Source organism: Chrysoperla carnea, chromosome 1 (genome assembly GCF_905475395.1).
Source record: "Chrysoperla carnea chromosome 1, inChrCarn1.1, whole genome shotgun sequence".
In the NCBI taxonomy this organism is placed as follows: domain Eukaryota; kingdom Metazoa; phylum Arthropoda; class Insecta; order Neuroptera; family Chrysopidae; genus Chrysoperla; species Chrysoperla carnea.
In genome coordinates, this window is record NC_058337.1 from 133466290 (window position 1) to 133486185 (window position 19896).

At 30.1% G+C, this 19896-nt stretch overlaps 1 protein-coding gene across 1 annotated transcript in view; it reads right to left on the reverse strand.

Annotated features, from left to right (window-relative positions):
* Nucleotides 1–19896, reverse strand: part of LOC123306093 (lachesin-like) — a 607394-nt gene that overhangs the window by 494533 nt on the left and 92965 nt on the right. The gene's annotated exons all lie outside the window — the stretch shown is intronic.

Below are 19896 nucleotides of genomic sequence, written 5' to 3' on the forward strand. Positions count from 1 at the left end.
CAATCCTGAAAATTTAAGAGGGGGAGGGGTTTGCCGGATTATTTAAATAAAAAATGACTTAAATGACTTCAAAAGTATGGCAAAACGGTAGATGGATGATATGGGTTCATAGATTTCTCCAAAACTCGTCGGTGGAAATTAAATAAAAAAAACTAATTAGATTAAAGTTATCACCTTCAAAAATTATTGAAAAAAAACCGGTGTGTCCGGCTAATTAAGGTTGTATGAGCACGGTCGTGGGAGTACAGATTAAAAATTATATATTTGGTGAATTATGTTACATGAAATCATAGCAAAATTCACATATCTAAACTTGCCATTGCGCTCGTACTATCTTGAGTGAGTTTTTTTCACGCGGCAAGAGAAATTTTTTGATTTTGTCCTTTAGCTTCTTAACAACAAAAATAATTTTTTCTTATTTAAGTCATTGATATAAGAGTTATCTAAAAGCTCGATGCGATCAATTTAAAATAAATTTAAAAACGATTATTTGAAGCACCTCAAGCTTTTATAAATAACCATGTAAAAGTGACTCACAAAATAAATTATTATCTGTTTTTTAGTACAATAAACAGTTTGTTTTTTTTTTTTAATTATTTTTTAGTCAAATGTTTCTTTTAAAACCTTAAAAGGTTTGTATATCAAACATGGAAGTCATCCGATTTACTTACAAATGTTTTTCGCATTCTTCTCAGTACCTAAATCCTTTCATTTGATATCCTTATCATGGAAGTGTCCTAAGAAATGACCAGTCTCACTATTAGCAAATTTCTCAGACGCGAGTGCTGACGGAATAAGAAGTATATACTGTTATATCTTGTATAATGGTATGGAGCCCTTCTTAGGATAGTCCAACTCGGATTGTTTTAGCAATATTTAATTAAATACTGTTCTGCTCTCAGTAAGGTCCATTTATTACTAAATAATTATAACAAAAAATCGAAAATATAATGTGCCTTAAATTTTCAAGAATATAAGCCATGTAGATGAACCTTTAGATTTTATATATAACACTGAATAAATAAATACCAATATATTATAATATTGAATTGAAAACGCTTCAAATCTAAAATTCATACAAAATATTTTTCAATGAATATTTATACAAAAACTTGTTACTATTCAAAAAAAAAAAAAAAAAAAAAAAAACTTTTTTGTTACACTAGGTTGGTATGAGTTGAAGTGCTAAACTATTTACAACTAGATGCCATAGTAATAATAATAACAACAATATTTGTTACATTTTCATTCCACAATTTTGATCGTAAAAATATTACAAAAATCTGATGTCAGAAACATTCATATAATATGTTCATAGGTACCAGGTGTACCAATATAAACGCCTTTGGATGCAAGGATGTTGGAATTTGGTGTGGAAATTCGCCTATGGTAGTGGGTTCGATTCCCGTCGTCATAGCCAAAGTTAATTTCATTAATAGATGTGAGAAAATAATTGAGGAGCTGATATAATACTGTGTCCAAAACATAAGGTGGTATTTGAATTCAAACTGCGCGCGTTTGTTGTGCATTATAAATTTGTTCCGCCCGGCCAAACAGTCAACAAGGAATATTATTTGAACGTTATGCGTCATTTGCGTAACGTTATCCGCCTAAAAAGGCTGGGATTGTGGAAAGACAATTAATGGTTTTTACACCACGATAATGTACCATCCCATACTGCACTCATAATTCGTGATCATTTCGTCAAAAAGTCAACCCATATCGTTCCGCAACCACCGTATTCACCTGATCTGGCGCCGTGAAACTTCTGACTGCTCAGCAAGGTCAAAAAACTGCTCCGGGGACACTGTTTTGATACGATAGAGGAGATTCAAGCCGCAGCGAAGACGGAACTGAAGGCAATCCCGGAAAGTGACAACAACCAGTGTTTCGAACTTGGAGAGGATTACTTTGAAGAGTAATAAGAGAGATTAAATTGATTTGGAAGAATAAATAAAGAATTTCCAAAATAAATACAATGTCACCTAATTTTTTGGGCACAATTATGATAGTATGAGCGGAAAAGGTGGTAAAACACATGGGTGCTATATGGGCTCTATAGCCTAAGTGTTTCCTTCGTGGGCAGCCAATGTAACCTAACCTAACCAATCTTTTCTCAGTTGAGAGCATTAATTGTCTTCTATTTTGTACAGAAACGCTTGAAGAGTAGTTTGAATGTGTGTGTAATGGGTCACCTTAGTTTATTTCCATAGAAAACATTAGTTACAAAATTTTCTTTATGCCACTGAACTGATGTTGCCGACCGTTCAGTGAAATGTGTAAATTGACCTTTAAAATTGAACATACGGTATAGTCGATAATACAGTAACCCATATTTTATATCTAACAGTTTAATTGAAATTCTTAACATATTACTATTTATATAGGTTATGAATAGAATTTTGAACAGTTGTCACCAAACTTTTAAAAACTTTAACAATGTTATTAAGTTGGTATAAGAGTTGGCAACGTCAAGAGAAAGCTACTTTTCAGACCGGCTTTTTTATATTTCTTTTATATACTCTGAAGTGTGGCTCGACTGATGATGAGTAGCGGTAAAACTGCCAAATTTTATCCGTTCGGAATGGAATTTTTTTTGATATCTATTGATTTTGAGTCAAACTTTTGACCCATAATGTTATTATTCGCTACCATCAACCATTGTGCTCGACATCAGGGGTAAGACCCTGCATTCTTAAAATCTATTAGCGGTATGTTCATTTTGACTATGTGTGTGCTGACGGGTTATTCTATATATATGAAATATACCAAGGTATGCTTAGTTTAGTCCCAAGTTTGTAACGCTTAAAAATATTGATGCTTTGAACAAAATTTTGGTATAGGTGTACATAAAATCACCTAATGAGTCCATTTACGGTTGTCTGTCTGTCTGCCTGTCGCCTGTCCGCCTGTCATCACGATAACTCAAAAACGAAAAGAGATATCAAGCTGAAATTTTTATAGCGTGCTAAGGACGTAAAAAGTAAAAGTAAGAGTTCGTAAATGAGCAACATAGATCAATTGGGTCTTGGGTCCGAAGGACCCATCTTGTAAACCGTAAGACATAGAACAAAAGTTTAAATGTACAAAATGTTTTTTATAAAAAAATTAACAACTTTTGTTCGCAACATTTTTTCGTAATCATCACTGTTTACCCGTGAGAGTGCAAATTATGCCCAAATTGTATAGTATACATTATATGGTAATATCAGGTATATATGTGTGACATGTATGTATGTGTATTGTGACAGAGTATTCAACACTGTCTTTACTTGGTATTTCAACAATTAACTCAATCAATTGTTTGTTTTCACTTGTTTATACTCCCTTTAATTCTCAATTTCAAATGAAAACAATTATAAACAAAAATGAAGAGTCTCATTGTAACATCATGAACGAATAATTATCTGAAAGTGTTTTCTGTCAATGTGCAAAAATTGTGGCGCCACCAAACAAATATAACTCCCACTCCTCCATGGTAATAGTAAGTATAGATTTATAATTTATAAAGCATTATCTTTTACACAAAGTTTGTTATAAATTAAAGAATGAAATGAAAGGAATATAATTATAGTTATTGAAGCATCAATTTATTAAATTATATAGATAACAAAAATAATAATAAAAAACAAAAAAAAAAAGAACTTGATGGTATTTGATGATTACAATAATAAATATTGTATCAAATGTGCTATGATTACAGTTTAAATAGTTTTTTCTAGTTTTTTCTATAACCATTAATTTCTTTTAACGTCTATTTAATTATTGTTTACATTACTAACTTACCATAAAAATTACCGACATTATTCATTGCGTGCAGTATCGTTCTTAGCGCCGCTTACGGAAATACTCTGAACTTTTATATCCTTTAATTTTATAAATGATCTGGGTTTTCATACTATGGTTTCGTCGTTTATGTAATAATATTGCCTATATCTGTAAATTAATAATATCATATATTATTTTAAAATATAGGCAATACTATTACAGAAATGATATAAAATCGTTTAAAAAGTCTAATTAATAATTTATTTAAGGGGTATATAAAATAAAATTATTTTCGATAGTGGCATTGAATTCGGATCTACACGCAATGAGCAAATTGTTTTTTTTCGTTGAGTACATTGAATGCAAGTGGAAAAGAGTAAAATACTTTACAGAGTTATAAGACTATCCTTTACTGTTTACACTAACTACAGATTAGTGTTCAATATAATTTGAACTGTTATGTGTGTGTGTCTGTCTGCCTGTGGCATCGTAGCCTCTAAACGGATGAACCGATTTTGTTTTTGTTTTTGTTTTTTTTTTTTCGTTTGAGTTTTGGGTTTTGTACGGGAAAAAAGTAAACAAATTGGCAATGATCTTCAAAATCGGTTCAGTTTGGAAAAGGCTTTCAGAAAGAGATAATTTAATGGAGAGTCTTCTTAGTTAAGTTCAAGTACGAGTTTAGGGTCACGCACCCGAAAACTTTGGCGGTGGCTTTTAAAATTTTGTAAATTTCACTTGTAAATACAGTTTTTAAGCACCTTCTACTTCAAATATTGATGATAAATACTTGATTAAAATTTAGATATAATAATTAATTTACTGATAAATGCATAGGATAGCCATTTTTTTTTAATATCAAGAGCTCACCTTGTCAGCATAGATCAAACCTTAGAAGTTTGTTTTTTCTATTTTAAGCTTTAGGATTAATAATTCTACAACCGGGAGAAATTGGACGAAAAGCAACAATAAAATAATTCACTAATTGGCTTAGATTTCGAAATGTCGAAGGCTGAATTGTTAAACAAGAATTTCCAATCTTCAATATTTTGAAAATCAAGTAAAAAATTAACTATTAGGTACTTTTTGTCCAATTTCATCGAGATAAAACATTCATCACCAAAATTGAAAATATAATTTATACCGGAAATGAAAAATTTTATGAAAGAATAATCGACGATGGTAAAATCATAGTGATCCAAGCAATAATTTTCTCAAAATAAAGAGTTTGGTACGTGGGAACGAAAAACAACACAATTCTGTACCATTCATCCCTACCACACTTAATTTAGTGCCACTTTTGATCCTTTTACCTAAAAAATTCCAACCCGTTACCTCATAAAGTATTCATTTCTTAATATGTAATTTTAACACCAATATAATAATTTTACTTGCATCACTACAATTCTACCGTCCGAACTAGTTGTGTACTACAGAAGTGTCATAATTTCAAAAGCATTTGTTTCTGTATTCATTTTAATAAATAATTTTTTATTTTTTTTATATTTTATAAAATAAATTTTCTTCACTAGTATTTACATTTCTTATTAGTTCGAGTTAGACTTGACTAATATTTATATTTATTTCATATTTCTATATTTATATTTATTTTATATTTTGACATGTTAATAAGTATTTTCTGTACGGATACTTCTTAACTTGATTTATAATAAATTTTATACAAAATAAAGTACAAACTTAATATAATTTTTGCAAAATATAAACTTGCGGACAAAGAAATCGATTCATAAATTCTATCGAAATAGAATCTGAAATTTAATTCTTTTATTAAAAACGCTGGGAATTCTGATGTACGTTCTAATATCGAAATATCGAATATCGATATATCGATTTTTTGCCTACCCTACTTCTAAGATGCCCGACGTACTTTTTTTCATTAAGAAAAAATTTGCAGCCATTAATTTGGAATGAATTTCCTTATCACGTGGCACTTTTCTTATAGTTTTTATCTTGAAATATTAAAAGTAATCTCAATGAGGACGAGGTATTGTGGATATGATGCCCGCTTCTTATTCAGAAGTTCGGTACGTCAAAACCTATCCTCGTTAATAAATTTTTTTAATTCAATTTCTTAACTTCCCAAAATGTCCAGTTTTACATATTTTCGCGGTTTCAAGACCGCAATATCTGAATCAAACCTGTTTAATGTGTAGTCTGTGTGTGTGTTCGTATGTACGTATGCTCGTATGTTCGTTCGGATTCTTTTGCTTCGATTATCTCGCGAACCAATTATGACATTAACACGTGACTGGGCTTATTCGACGCGCAATCGTGCATTTAAGAACTGAAAAAGAATTCAGCAGAATTAGTTGAGCCGTTTTTTAATTATAGTAAAAAAACTGGAAAAAATTGAATAAACAAAGTCTGAAAATTGTATAAAACACATCATTTATCTATGGAGATAATGATCGTTCCAGCATAAGCTGCAGTACATGTTCGAAGAATAATATATGAAGACTAAGAAGACCTTTTTTTTAATGTTTTTTCCCCTTCTGGGAAGTTAGTCGTGTGGACTGCAGAGGTCGCACTCACACGACTTCAATACCACACCGACTATGTACTGCCAATTCATAAGTTATAGCAAAAAGGACAGAGTTCCTACCGTGTGACCCACGACACCCTTGACTCGTTTTTTTTCAAATACGTTTTTTGCTATAATTTTACCTAATAAAGCTCTTTTGATCATTTTATATTCTCGAAATTAAGAATATTGAATTCTTTGAATTTGATATCTCTTGAACACATTATAGCACGTGATAAAAAGGTATCAATCTATGTTAGCAGTACTTACTCCTCCATCTTTCTTAGTTTAACCTCTAGCTTCATTTTTCTATAGCCAATGAACTTAGAAAAAATAAATTTTGATTAGTTGGATGATCTGATTTCTTTGCCCTAGAGTGTATATTATATAATGTTTTTCTAAAACATCAAATTGAACAAATTTTCCAGACATAAAAGTTTTTTGTTTTAGAAAATAATAAATTATATCCTTATTATATAAGTTTAACGTTTTAGATTATAAGAGCATGCAGTAAAGTAAATAAAAAATCTTTTGGGATTTGAATCAAATTTCATAATATAATTAACGTCAACATTTATATCTATCCCTCTTCTTCGATATCCAATTTAATGAATACCTTGGTGAATTTCGTTTGTCTCTGATTGCAATTTTCACATTTTCGCATTATAAACTTCGTTTTTAGTTTGTTAAATGAGTGATTGTTTTTGACTGAAACAAGCAGAGTTGTATTACACTTTTAGCGAGTAACTACTATAACAATAATTATTAAGCATTGGTCAAGTGTGAGTTTGATTTACTAAAAAAGTTTCCTGTATTACTATTTAAAAAAAATTCATTCTTCAAGGTGGTGAAAGTTAATGTGAAACTATGCCATTTTTGAAGTTAGAAATGTACTTGATAGATGAGCTCATGGTTTGAGACAAAAATTTATTTTCCTTTTTTCATAAAAATTCATTCTTTAAGAGGATCAAATTGGGGATGAAAGTTTATATGAAACTCTGTAATTTTGGTGGTGAAAAGGGGATGATAGTTTCAATGAAAATTTGTCATTTTTGAATTAACTACTTAACCGATTTTAAACTTATTTTACCTATAATAAGTACAATGAAGAATTTCTGAGATATCGTAATGTTTGTCAAAATTATACTGCTTTTATACTGAGTGTTATCGAAATTGGAGATAAATAAAATTTCTCGATTTTTTGCAATTTTTTTAAGAAGTACCCCTTTGAAAAAGTTGACAAAATTTGTTTCCCAATTTTTGTACTTTTTGGGTCAAAATGACCTTATATACTCAGTTTTATCGAAATAGGAGGTAACAAAAATTTTTCGATTATTTGCAATTTGTTTAAGGGGTACGTACCCCTTTGATAAAATCGAAAAATCGTAAAAAAAATTTTTGTTTTGGAATTTGATGAAACTCGTTAGATGGGGTAATTTTGATCCAAAAAGTATAAAAATTACGTTAATTTCATGATTAGATCCATAGTTTTTAAGATATCGCAATATTTGGATAGGTTTTACTCCGTATCTTAAAAACTATTCGACCAATCATCAAATGCACCCGATATTTGTACTTTTTGGGTCAAAATTACTTTATGTACTGAGTTTTATCGAAATTGGAAGTAACAAAAATTTTTCGATTTTGTTAAGAAATACGTGTTTGATAAAATGGAGAAAAGCGCAAAAAATTTTTTCTTTTGGAATTTAATGAAACTCAGTGGATGAGGTAATTTTGATTAACCAAAAAGTATAAAAATCAATTTAATTTAATAATTGGACCCATAGAAAGTCCATAAAATCATGAACAAAAGAGAGGATAACTTAGGGCTATAACGTGATAGTCTATGTTTTTAAAGGTAAAATTTCCCAGCAAAGCGGGCGGGTATCTTCTCGTATAATATACGAATGCATGACAGAGTTGGCATATGTAATTATCACTTTGAGGTACGGAATCCCAAACCTATTTACAAATATTATTTAATAAATTTTTTTAATATTTTTCTAACGAATTGCATTTAAATGGAAATAAAATTTAAAAATAATGATGCATTAACTCTTCCTATTTAGAAAATACAAAATAATAATAATAATAATAATAATAATAATGCGAATCTAACTACTATAAAAACGGTTCCGTAGGACAAAAGTGTTTCATGCATTTCTTTAGTGATACCTGCTACACCCACCAAACGGGAATCAAATTGGAAATATTTCAAGTCCTACAACAATTCTGTGACTGAACGGAAAACATTTCACAGGAAAAACCAGCAAATCAATCTGGAAAAATCTGATCTATTGACCCAATATCGATTGCTCACTAATTCATACTTTTTTTTAAGTAGGTGCTATCTTTGTTCAAATCATTATTTTATTTGACCAATTCTATTAACTCGTTTGAATTTACCAGAATTTTATTCTTTATTCAAAAATTTCGACTCTTGGACGCTAGTCTTAGCGAAGCAAATGATAGATTACAAAATTCTTACTTGTGTCACTTGATCAAGGTTAGGTATAGCTACTACAAAAAGAACCACCAACTTTTCCAAATCACTATATTTTTATTGGTATACAAGACATCGCATCTTAAATTGCAGCTTTCGTTGAGCATTCGATTCTTTTCATAAGGGGATAATACTTGATACCATAAGAAAATTTTAGAGTGAAGTTGATTAAAAAATGAAGAAGTTATAAGCAATCAAAGATTGCATTTAAAGGTTGTCTATCTTTTTTTAACAAAACAAAGGTTTATATGTAATCTCTATGGTGATACCAACGTATGACGTCACTGGTAAGTATCTTTCTCTTTGTTTAATTAGGAATTTTAATCGTTCATATCTTGCATACTAGTAAAAATTTTTTTAAACCAATATCATTTTTCAATTCGTGAAGTGAGAATTCCTCATCTGAAGTGATAAACAAAATTTTGTCCGATTTTTCAATCGATATTCCATTTTCTCCAACTAATTACCATATGGATCGCTACTGAACACTATAAATGATGTTAACCATTATTTTAAAATGTTATTTTAAAACAAAAACATTTCCTCTATGGAATTGATTGCAGTTTAACGATAAACATTTATTTATACATAAATATATTTTTATATTACATTTTAAATTACATGTTACATATATAACATTCAAATGTAACTATAACTAACCTGGTTGGCTTCATTCATCAATTACACATCAATAAAATCTAATTTTTAGTTTTTTTGTATACAAGGTGAACCATTTTAATCGTCAAAATTTTGTATCGTTGTTAAAATACAGAACAGTGTGGGAACAAACAAAAAAGGAACCCACAAGATTAGATAGGAAAATGGCTTTCTTTTAGACTTTTCCTAGCCTATCCTAAAATTTCATTCTGATCAAAAGCTCTCACATCCACACAAAATTTTTATCGAGCAGTTTACGAGCTACGAATGTATTGCAGTTTTATTATATGACTATGAAAATGAGTTTCTGAGATACTTTAACAAACCAACCTCATACTTCTTCAGTACGTACTGATTAAAAACTCCCACGACCACAAAACTTTTTAACAAATAATTTTCGAGATACAGGTAATTAAAGCTACACATGTATTATATTTATAGTACCTACAATGACTAGGAATTTTCTTTCTGTGAAACTTTTGAAACCTTTCCCAATATATTCTTTGGATAGTTCTGATCAAAAGCTCTCAAGGCCACACAAAAAATATTTTAGAATGTCTTAGAAAAAGTTTCACAGAAAGCTATTTTCCTAACTAATCTTGCAGGAGCCATTTCATTCAAGAAGGTAATTTCACTCGTAATTTGAATGAGTAAGGCGAAATTTGATTATCTAGCTATAATATATACATGTCAAAATGATTGGGGATGATAGAATCATAGTAATCCAAGTAAAATTTTTATTTGTGTTAAAATATTATTTTTGTTTTACTAAAATTGCTCTTCAATCGCTGATCAGTAACGAACCTAAGGTGATCTTAAGATAATCCGAACGGTCAAGATCAAAATTCATGGTGTTTAAAAATTGCACCTTCCTCCTTTAAGCTTAGAATTTTCTTTTTCAAAAAATTTTTGAAATTTTTTTAACTAACAAGAGTTTTTAATTTATCTTTTAAAATCGTTCACCTTGTATATTCTATGTCGCAAAAAAAATGTAATATAGCAAAAAATGTTATAAATTTCAACAAAATCATGTTGAAAATCATGTGTCATTTGTAATGGAAGACTGATATTCAAACAATAAATAAGCCGTGATGAAATTGACTTTTAAAAAAAAAATTTTAAAAATAATATCCAAAATTAATAACTTTTTGATCAGGTAAATTATTATATTAATTCACAAACTGTTTGTATGGTCTGGGATTAATTTTGCAGTGATAAGTCTATCTAACTCATATTACGTCATTCAACACTCAAAGTAAAGAAATCTTTTACGTTTTTACGTTCCATTTATATTTTTCTATTCATAAAATATTATAAAAAGACTCCATAACTTTCTATTAAAATATTCATGAAACTTTAATCTTAATACAATTTGTTCATGACAAAAATATATAATACATATATAAAAGATGTCTCAAAATTAACGCAATGTTATCCCCCTTCTGTGATAAAATGTTGACAGGCAAAGACAACGTGACAGCTGGCAGTTTAGGGTTTTTAACCCCCGAACTAAAAAAGGGTTGTGTGTTTCTGTCTGTCTGACTATTTGTGGCATTGTAGCGCTTAAACGGCTAAACCAATAATGATTTTTTTGGTTTCGTTTGAAAGTTAATTTAACAGATAGTGTTCTTAGATAGGTTCCTAGTGCGCGCATATGGTTCTGTGCAAGAAAAATTTATCGGGGTGTTAAAAATAATGAAATTTGTCGGGATTTTAAAAATAATTAAGTTAAAGTCGCTACAGCTCGTGAATTTCGTATAAACTATGGTTAAATTAGTGAATTATCTTCATCAAATGTGAAAAGATAAATTTAAAAAAAAATCAGAGAGATTAGAACATGATAGACCAGCCCAAATCATGGGGTTTAACATTATCGGATTGTTTCTGACGTTTTTTACTACATGTATGCGACCACTCCCGCTTCTAGTGAGAAAATTCAAATATGTATCAACATTATTCAGCTTTATTTATGGACAAGTGAAATTTACAAAATTTTAAAAACCTCCAACCAATTTTTCAGGTACGGAACCTTAAACTCGCACTTTAAACATATTTAAGATCACTCCATTAAATTATAATGGGGGGGGGGTTAACCTCCGTTTCTCTGACATATACGCCTATAACAGAGACCACCCACATCATTATTTGTTAATCTTTATTTATTTTAATTACAAACATATTTACAATTACATTTTGATGTGAGTGGAGTCGGTTACTTCGTTCTTATCCAAGCGACGACAATATGATCAATTATACCGCCCTCATTAATCATAATTGTTCACACTGCCGCTGCCTGGATTCGAACCCGCAACCTAAGTCTAAATAAACAAACAGTCAAAGACACACGCCTTAGACCGCTCGGCCATTTAGGCTCCCACTCCATTAAATTACCTTTTTCTTAAACCCCTTTTCCAAACTGAGTCGATTTTGAATATCATCGCCAATTTTAAAGTTTTTTTGGGTACGGAACCCTAAACTCGCACTTGCAGCATAGTTAAGAACACTCTCCATTAAATTATCTTTCATACGAAACAAAAAAAATCAAAATCGATTCATTCGTTTAGGCACTACGATGCTACAAAGAGACAGGCAGACTGCCACACACACATTGCGGTCAAACTTATGACATCCTTTTTTTTAGTTCGGGGATTAAAAATGGTCAAGGATTGTATTTCGGCAAAAAAACTCAAATGTGCCATCAAGATCTTAGAATTTTACGTTATATGCTATAAATTTTACCTGATATGCTAGTCGTTACAAAACCCTATTCTGTTTAGAAAGATAGTTTTTTATTGAAAAACTGTGTTTTCTATTAAAATGGCTTCTTGCGTTAATATTGGAACACACGTTACATACCAACATACTTACTATGTTTTAAATAGAACTTTTCAAAATCAAAAATTTATTCAATCTTAAACTTTTTAGCCTTAAGGTGAAAACATTTTCTAATTTAAAATATTACTACTTTCGTTCGATACATACATATACACAAAAAGTACTGATGGAATAATTAGTTTTTTAATTAAAATTCGTGTGTTAAAAGTGAACAGAAATTAGTGTTGTAGGTTGTAGGTATACTTCCTTTACCTAAATAGAAGAATCTGAGGGTGGATATGCATTTTAGAGGTCAGATCAATTGCTTTTTGACAATGTAGGCTACGGAATTCATTATAAACAGGTTGGAGATTGTTACCTGATGATCGCAAATTGAGTGTTATAATAATGGGGTTTAACCTCCGTTTCTTTGTATACATCCATGTATACAATTACATTTATGATGTGGTCGGAGTCGGTTACTTCGTTCTTATCGTCCCATTTTTTTTTATATAATTGCTCTCACTGCCGCTGCTTGGATTCGAACCCGAACCCAAGTCTAAGGAGAAAAAACGGTTAAAGTCTAACGCCTTATTTCACCCCTCCCCGACCATATCTTTATAAGTGCGGGGCTCTCTGGTTTCGGGGGACCTTGAATAATGGTCCATCGATTCTTTTTCTTCTTCTTCAGGTAATCGAATTTAATCCTGTCTATTTTTCGTAAATTTTGGTAAATGAGATGGATAATTTCCAAATGAGATCGATTATTGAAGCAAAACTGAAAAAAGAATGATATATTTCGCTATTTTCGGTTTAAAAACCCTCCGTATATTTATCTCGCGTTAAATGTGTAACTTTTGATGTATCGTGTTTTTCAAAAAAGTAAAAAATTTCTGAACATAATTTTCGGGCTGAAGATAATAAATTTATATCACATGAAATATTTGCACACTGCTAAAACAAGCCTATCTTTTTATGAAAATTGTGAAAAACTTATTAAATTATTATGAAGTTTTTCATGTAACAAAAATAGCATATTTTGAAAAGGAAAATTACATGACATAATTTATATAAAGAAAAGTAGTAAGAAAATCATAAATATAATCAATTTTTTATAATATATAAATATAAAACAGAATTTTCCTTCATTTTCCTTGTGTGTTGAAAAATTTTTTCTTTAAGCTGTTTATATAAGTTTATATTATATGTATAGAAAAGTAAAATGTTTTCTGCAATGATGCAATGAATTTCAAAATTTTATAGAAAAATTATCAATAATTTTTTAAAGTATAGGAAGTAAAATTAAACTGATTTTTATACTTTTTGGATCAAAATTAACCCAACCACTGAGTTGCATCAAATTCCAAAACAAACATTTTTTTTCGATTTTCTTGATTTTTTCAAAGGGGTACCTCTTAAAAAAATTTCAAAAAAATCGAGAAATTATTTTTATGACTGGTCGAATAATATTTTTTGAGATACGGACTAAAATCGATCCAAATATTGTGATATCTTAGAAATCCTGCATCCAATCATTAATTTAACCTGATTTTTATAGTTTTTGGATCAAAATTACCCCATCCACCGAGTTTAATCAAATTCCAAAACAAAATTTAGGTAAAGAATATTTGACACGCGAAATATTGGATTGCATATGTAGAACACGTAAGCAATTCTCTCATTATGCGATTTAAGATTACCCATCGGTTGGCGAGAGTGCTGACTAATTAAATGCATCAAGAAGTACCATTTTGGCAAAACGATTTCAAAAAAAGTATTTAGTAAGAGCATTATAAAGTATGAAGAAGATGAACTACAATAACTTCCTCCCAATTGCACTTATTTAGAAATCACGGTATTGTATTTTTCGAAATAAAGTAGAAACTCTAACTTAGTAAAATTTTTTTTATTACTATTTTTCCAAGTTAAACTAAATAACATAGTTTAATACCTAGTTCTACCGAATCTACCTTGGCAAATCTTGAAAAAATTTTCTTTTACACAGTTTTAAAAAAATATTTTTCCAACTATTGTACAAAATTTTTCTCATATAAGTTTTTTTTTCTTACATTTATTTATTTATAGAATTATACTTTCATACAACACAATTGCCAATTTTTTTTTCCTGTATTTTAAACATGAATGAAGCAAATGCACAAAAAAAAAAACGAATGAAATAGGTTGCAAGCATGTTGCTTATACTCGCTAGGTACTACGAGGAAGCAGTTATTACTTGTACGCGACACGAAAACACTCGTTGAAACCTTAACTGCACAGTTGCTTAGCTGCTTACATGAAAGCAAAAAGATATTTCTTGAGTCCCCATATTTTTGAGATATGGGGATTCAAAGCCTAAACATAGGCAATAATACAATCCTTCTGGAATATAGATATATCTGACGAAATATTCGTCGAAGGTTAGGTACTAGAAGGCTATAAAATCCGTTATTTCATGGATCTTGTTTTTGTGAAATGAAAAGGCGAAATTTGTTAAATCTCCCAATAGCGTGTGGCTATTTTTGGATAGATCTTAAAAAAAAGGTACCTCTCAAGGGGTGTATTATTACTTTTTTTTCACTCTGAATTTGATTTTCCTATCGATCTAGCTGGATTTTAAACTTTTTATTTTTTGTAATGAGCAGATTCGGAAGTCAGTTGTTTGAGGATCGCCGCTTTTCTAGTTTTTTCGGGTACGGATTCACTGATTCACAGGCCCGTTAAACTTATATAACACCCCTCTTTTTTATTGGGGTTTGAAATTGATTTTCAAAGCAGTCATTTTCACTGCTTTTCTTCGTAATTCACCCTCAACCAATTTCAATAAGAAATGAAATATCAAAAATCCAGACGTCTTTAATCCGTTTCATAGCATTTTATTTTAAGGTAGTACGAGCGACAAGCCAAGTTGAGACTTTTGGATTTTTGTACCTTATTTTTAAGTAAGTTGAAGAATTTTGTTATATTTTCATGAATGTAGACGAAAAATAAGAATAACATTTTTCGATATCGGCCTTAGTTTTCGAAATATCGAAAGCTTAACAATTAAACAAAATTTTCAATTTGCGATTTTTTGAAAAATTTCTCCAGATATTGAAAAATTTTACTGTTATTTTTCGTCTTATATTGTCAAATTATAACATAATTCACCATCAAAATTGAAAATATATATTTTTTTATTGGTGTCCTTACTACCGTGCTCATACATCCTTAATTAGTCGGACACAACAGTTTGTTTTCTTATTCAATGAATTATTAAGATTTTAACCTTAATTTAAATACTGGTTTTTTTAATTTCCATCGACTAGTTTTGGAGAAATCTATGAAAACCTAGCATCCAACTACCGTTTTACCATAAAACCAATGCTTAATATGCCTACTTTTGAGGTCATTTATTTATTTAAATAATGGGGGTCTAAAATTTTCAGAATTGATTTTTTCCAGATATTTAGTCCAAAGTTATTTAAAAAAAATCATGCTTTTTATAAAAAATATTTATTTTTTGTTTCTTTAAGAGGTCATCGAACATCGCATATTGAACATAGTTTTATAAAGAAAATAGTTTCCAAGAAGTAGCAATATCTTCTAGTAGTTCTAGACTACCTGTAATATTTTAGTACAAACTTACTATACTCGAAGAAGATATAAAAGCTTGTATAGTCTCTTGAGTGAATGATGATGAGGCAGATACAATTCTAGCTCCTATGAGTAACTACTATTGCTAGTAGTAACAAACAGTAGTTATAACTAAGAGCGCAATAAGACCTTCGACAGTCTTCGTTCGATAGTACGTACTATAGTATTTTGTGAAATAGTAAAAATATATCTACAGGATGATTTTCATATTAAATTTCCAGAGGAATGAAGAATTATAACGCGAAAAAACGTATCGGCTTAATATTAAGCGGCACGAAAATACAGAATCTGTTTATCTCTACAGAATGTGGCGCGGCACATATATGTACTTAGAACTGGCCAATATAGAATCTGGAATAACTAAAACGTTTTGGCAATATCGGAGATTGGTGGTAATATCTTTAGCCGGAAATCTGAGCCGCGACAAAGAAAGCATATAACATACTAGAATTTTATTAGGAAAAAAACTTGAGCAACTTGTCGAAACGAGACACTCAAAATCTCCGGGGGCACAAGAATGTATACGCCAAATATTGTCTGGTCAGGTTGAATTATGACACTCTCATTCTCGCGGAGTATGCTCGGCGAGAATACCCGCCAAAGTTGACCGAAGGGAAACTCTTACCAGCAGACTATCGTTCTACTTCACATGTGTCTCATTGCTATAGCCGACTTCGAGCTTCGCCAGTAGTAATCTGTGCGTTACAAAAAAGTTTTTAAGAACAATGCTCTATACAAATAGAGCTATCGACCTATTTAAGTAATCACGAGAAGGTGTTACTCGATTTTACTTGCGGAGATTTTTCTTTTTACTCGGGTACAAAAACCGCATTTTTAACGGAGTTGGACAAAGCTAAACAAGGACAGGTGGGACACCATGAGTATTACCTCCCATATTTTTTTTTCCTTGCCCGACTTTATGCTTTTTCGCGAAATGGTTAAGGATGCTCAAGGTGTGAACGATCTAATGTAGATAGACGGTTTGAACGATCTATATAAGACCTTAAATTGTTAGTTACTCATAAAAGAATTAAAATTTATTAAAATAGATTAATAAAAATATAAAATTTATTTTTTTGTCGGTTATACCTCCGCTTTGTGCAGTAAACGATTCATATTTGAGATGTTCCAATTGAACACCTTGTAAATGTTATAAATGCAAGTTTTCGACGAATATTTATTTTTTTAACTATAAGCAGGTATATATTTCATATAATACATTCCATTATATTATATTTACATATTTGTCGTAAGCTTAAATGGAATTTAGTCAAAAGTTATTTGGAGTAAATACTTGGAAGTTTCTAAGACTTAAATTGAAAATTTAAAAAAAAAAGAAATTATTTTTCCAAAATAAAAATACTTTTTGTGAAAATTGAAACGCATTGTATTCCGATTTTTCGTAAACGCATAAAATTTGGTATCAAGATAGGTTTTGGTATTTGTAAGGTCAAGTTTGTTCGTGAAAAAAATCGACGGATTTTGAAATACAAATTCTTTAAAAAATATATTCGATTTTAAGAAAATGTGTTATCTTTTTTTTAAACACTGAGGAGATTCGTTTCGCAAATGCAGCTTCTGCGCAACGAATTCTTTGTTCTTGCAAAATCAATGCTCTTTACTGTTAGATTTGTTTGTATTATGAGTTTAAAATATGTCTTTTATTTATTTTGATATACTTATTATGTAAAGATAAATAATTATTTAAAAATAGAGAAAAACAATTTGAAAAAATCGAAAAAAACACAAAAAAATTTTTTGTTTTGGAATTTGATTGAAACTTGGTGGATGGGGTAATTTTGATCCAAAAAGTATAAAAATCAGGTTAATTTAATTGGACCTATAGAAAGTTAAAATGTCACCAAGTATCCTTTAGAAAGATTTTATTAAGAAATATTTGAATAGAAAATCTCAACGGTCTAAAAGTTAGGTACAATCATGGTTTCATCTTACCATCTTAATGTATTTACCAACACTTCAATTTTATGTCGAAAGTATAAGAATTAAATATTTTTCATGTAATTTTACGTATCACAAAGAAAATGACTTACTCGAATTTTTTAATTAATTAGAAAATGTTGGGAAAGGTATACACGAAATTAATTGAAAAATGGTGTTTTGAGAATTACATAATATTCCCCTACGTGTATATATTTATTACAAGAGAAAGGCATGTTTGAAATACTATAAGACATTAAATATAATTAAGGGAACTAAATTGATTCTCATGGGTTTCAATTTTTAATTACCATTTCAAAATATTCATCAGTTTCGACTTTTCTTTTAAAATCTTTTTCAAAATTTATTCAATATATTTAACAACTTAAAGCGTTAATTCTTTAAAAATCGGAATAAACTTGTATGTATGACTGGTGGCGTTATAGAATATTTTTCGATTGAAGTTATAGAAAGTAGTTTTTTTACCGAAGAAGAAAAAGAAAAACGTTTTGTTTTTGAATTAAAATTTTATTATCCCTAAAAATAAAAATAGAAACTTAGGGAACGGTATCTACGTCTTAAATCGTGGGAGAAAAAGTCCTGGGGCTTAAATCTTACTCAATATGATTATGGATCGAGAATTAATGATTTTTGAAACTTGATGAAGTATTCCCCGCAAAAGCCGCTTCTAGACAAATAATAATAATATTCCATTTCGCGTTAATTTATCCTTTGTGGAACCATATTCCTTATCGGGCGTTCAGATAAAGAAAACTTGTGCTTGTTATTCAATGATACATAGTTTATAATGAGAGGTGCATAGTTCCTTCCGAGTGTCCCACTACACCTCCCATCATTTTTTTTTCAAAAATAAATTTTAGTCGCAGTTCTCTTGCATACTTAACCGGCTCAGTAGCCAAGCGAGCAAAAGCGTCTTTACTTGCTTTGACTACTGGCTGAGAGGTTGCGGGTTCGAATCCAGGCAGCGGCAGTGTGAACAAAAAAAACTAATGGAGCGGTAAATTGATCACACTGGCCACTCATATCATCAAATGAATTGTATATTCGGATGTAGTTTAACTGTGGGTGGTTTTAATGTGGGTGGCCTCTGTTATAGAAGTGGTCTGAGAAACAGAGGTTGAACCCCATTATTATTATTTACTTACCAAATGAACACTCAGCTTCAAAAGGCAACTCCTCAACAACACTTGGATATACATTATAATTTAAATTTGATATACTGACCTCATGTACCTGGGATAACTTAGATAAAAAACATTTACAAATTTCATTTTCACCATATAATCATTTAGTATTCCTTGTGACACCAGAGAAAAAAAACAATAATTTCATATCCCAAGTATAAAATGTAACAATATCAGATAATTCAACACATATTGTGTCACCATTTACAGAGAGAAAAACGTGAGCTAACCGAAACGAAACTGTAAAATATGGTATACATTTCATTTTTTATAAAAAGTGTTTGGAAAATATTGAAAACAGCGTTTTTATAGATTCTTAGGAAAAGCCCTGTCAACAATTTAGAATTTTTGTGTTTCTAAAATTGAATTATTTAGCTAGTTTTGAGAAAAATTTTTATGATGACTTTTTTTCATTTGTGTGTCAAATTAAATACAGCATACTTTTTGGTTTTAATCCTAGAGAATTGAACTTATATTTAGTTTAATACCAAACTGATAAAAATCATGACCACCGATAGGTTCGCTGGGCAGCACGAGGAAATCCAACAAATTCGTAATATATTCTAACATTCTGAGAAGGATCTTAAACCTGTTTATTTCCGTGGTTTCCAAAGATTACTTATATTCGAGAATAATAGGAAAGTGATCTTTAAACCTTTTTTCCACCAATAAATATTGACAGCCTTTTAAATTCTTTTGCTTCAATGATTTTCTCTGTATATCACTGTTTTTGTCAAAAGTTCCTTATGAAAAACCAAATGTAGACTACGGAAGACCATCGGATGTATTGATGATAATTTCTTGTTCACATACTTCATTAATCAGACTCTTTTGCGTCT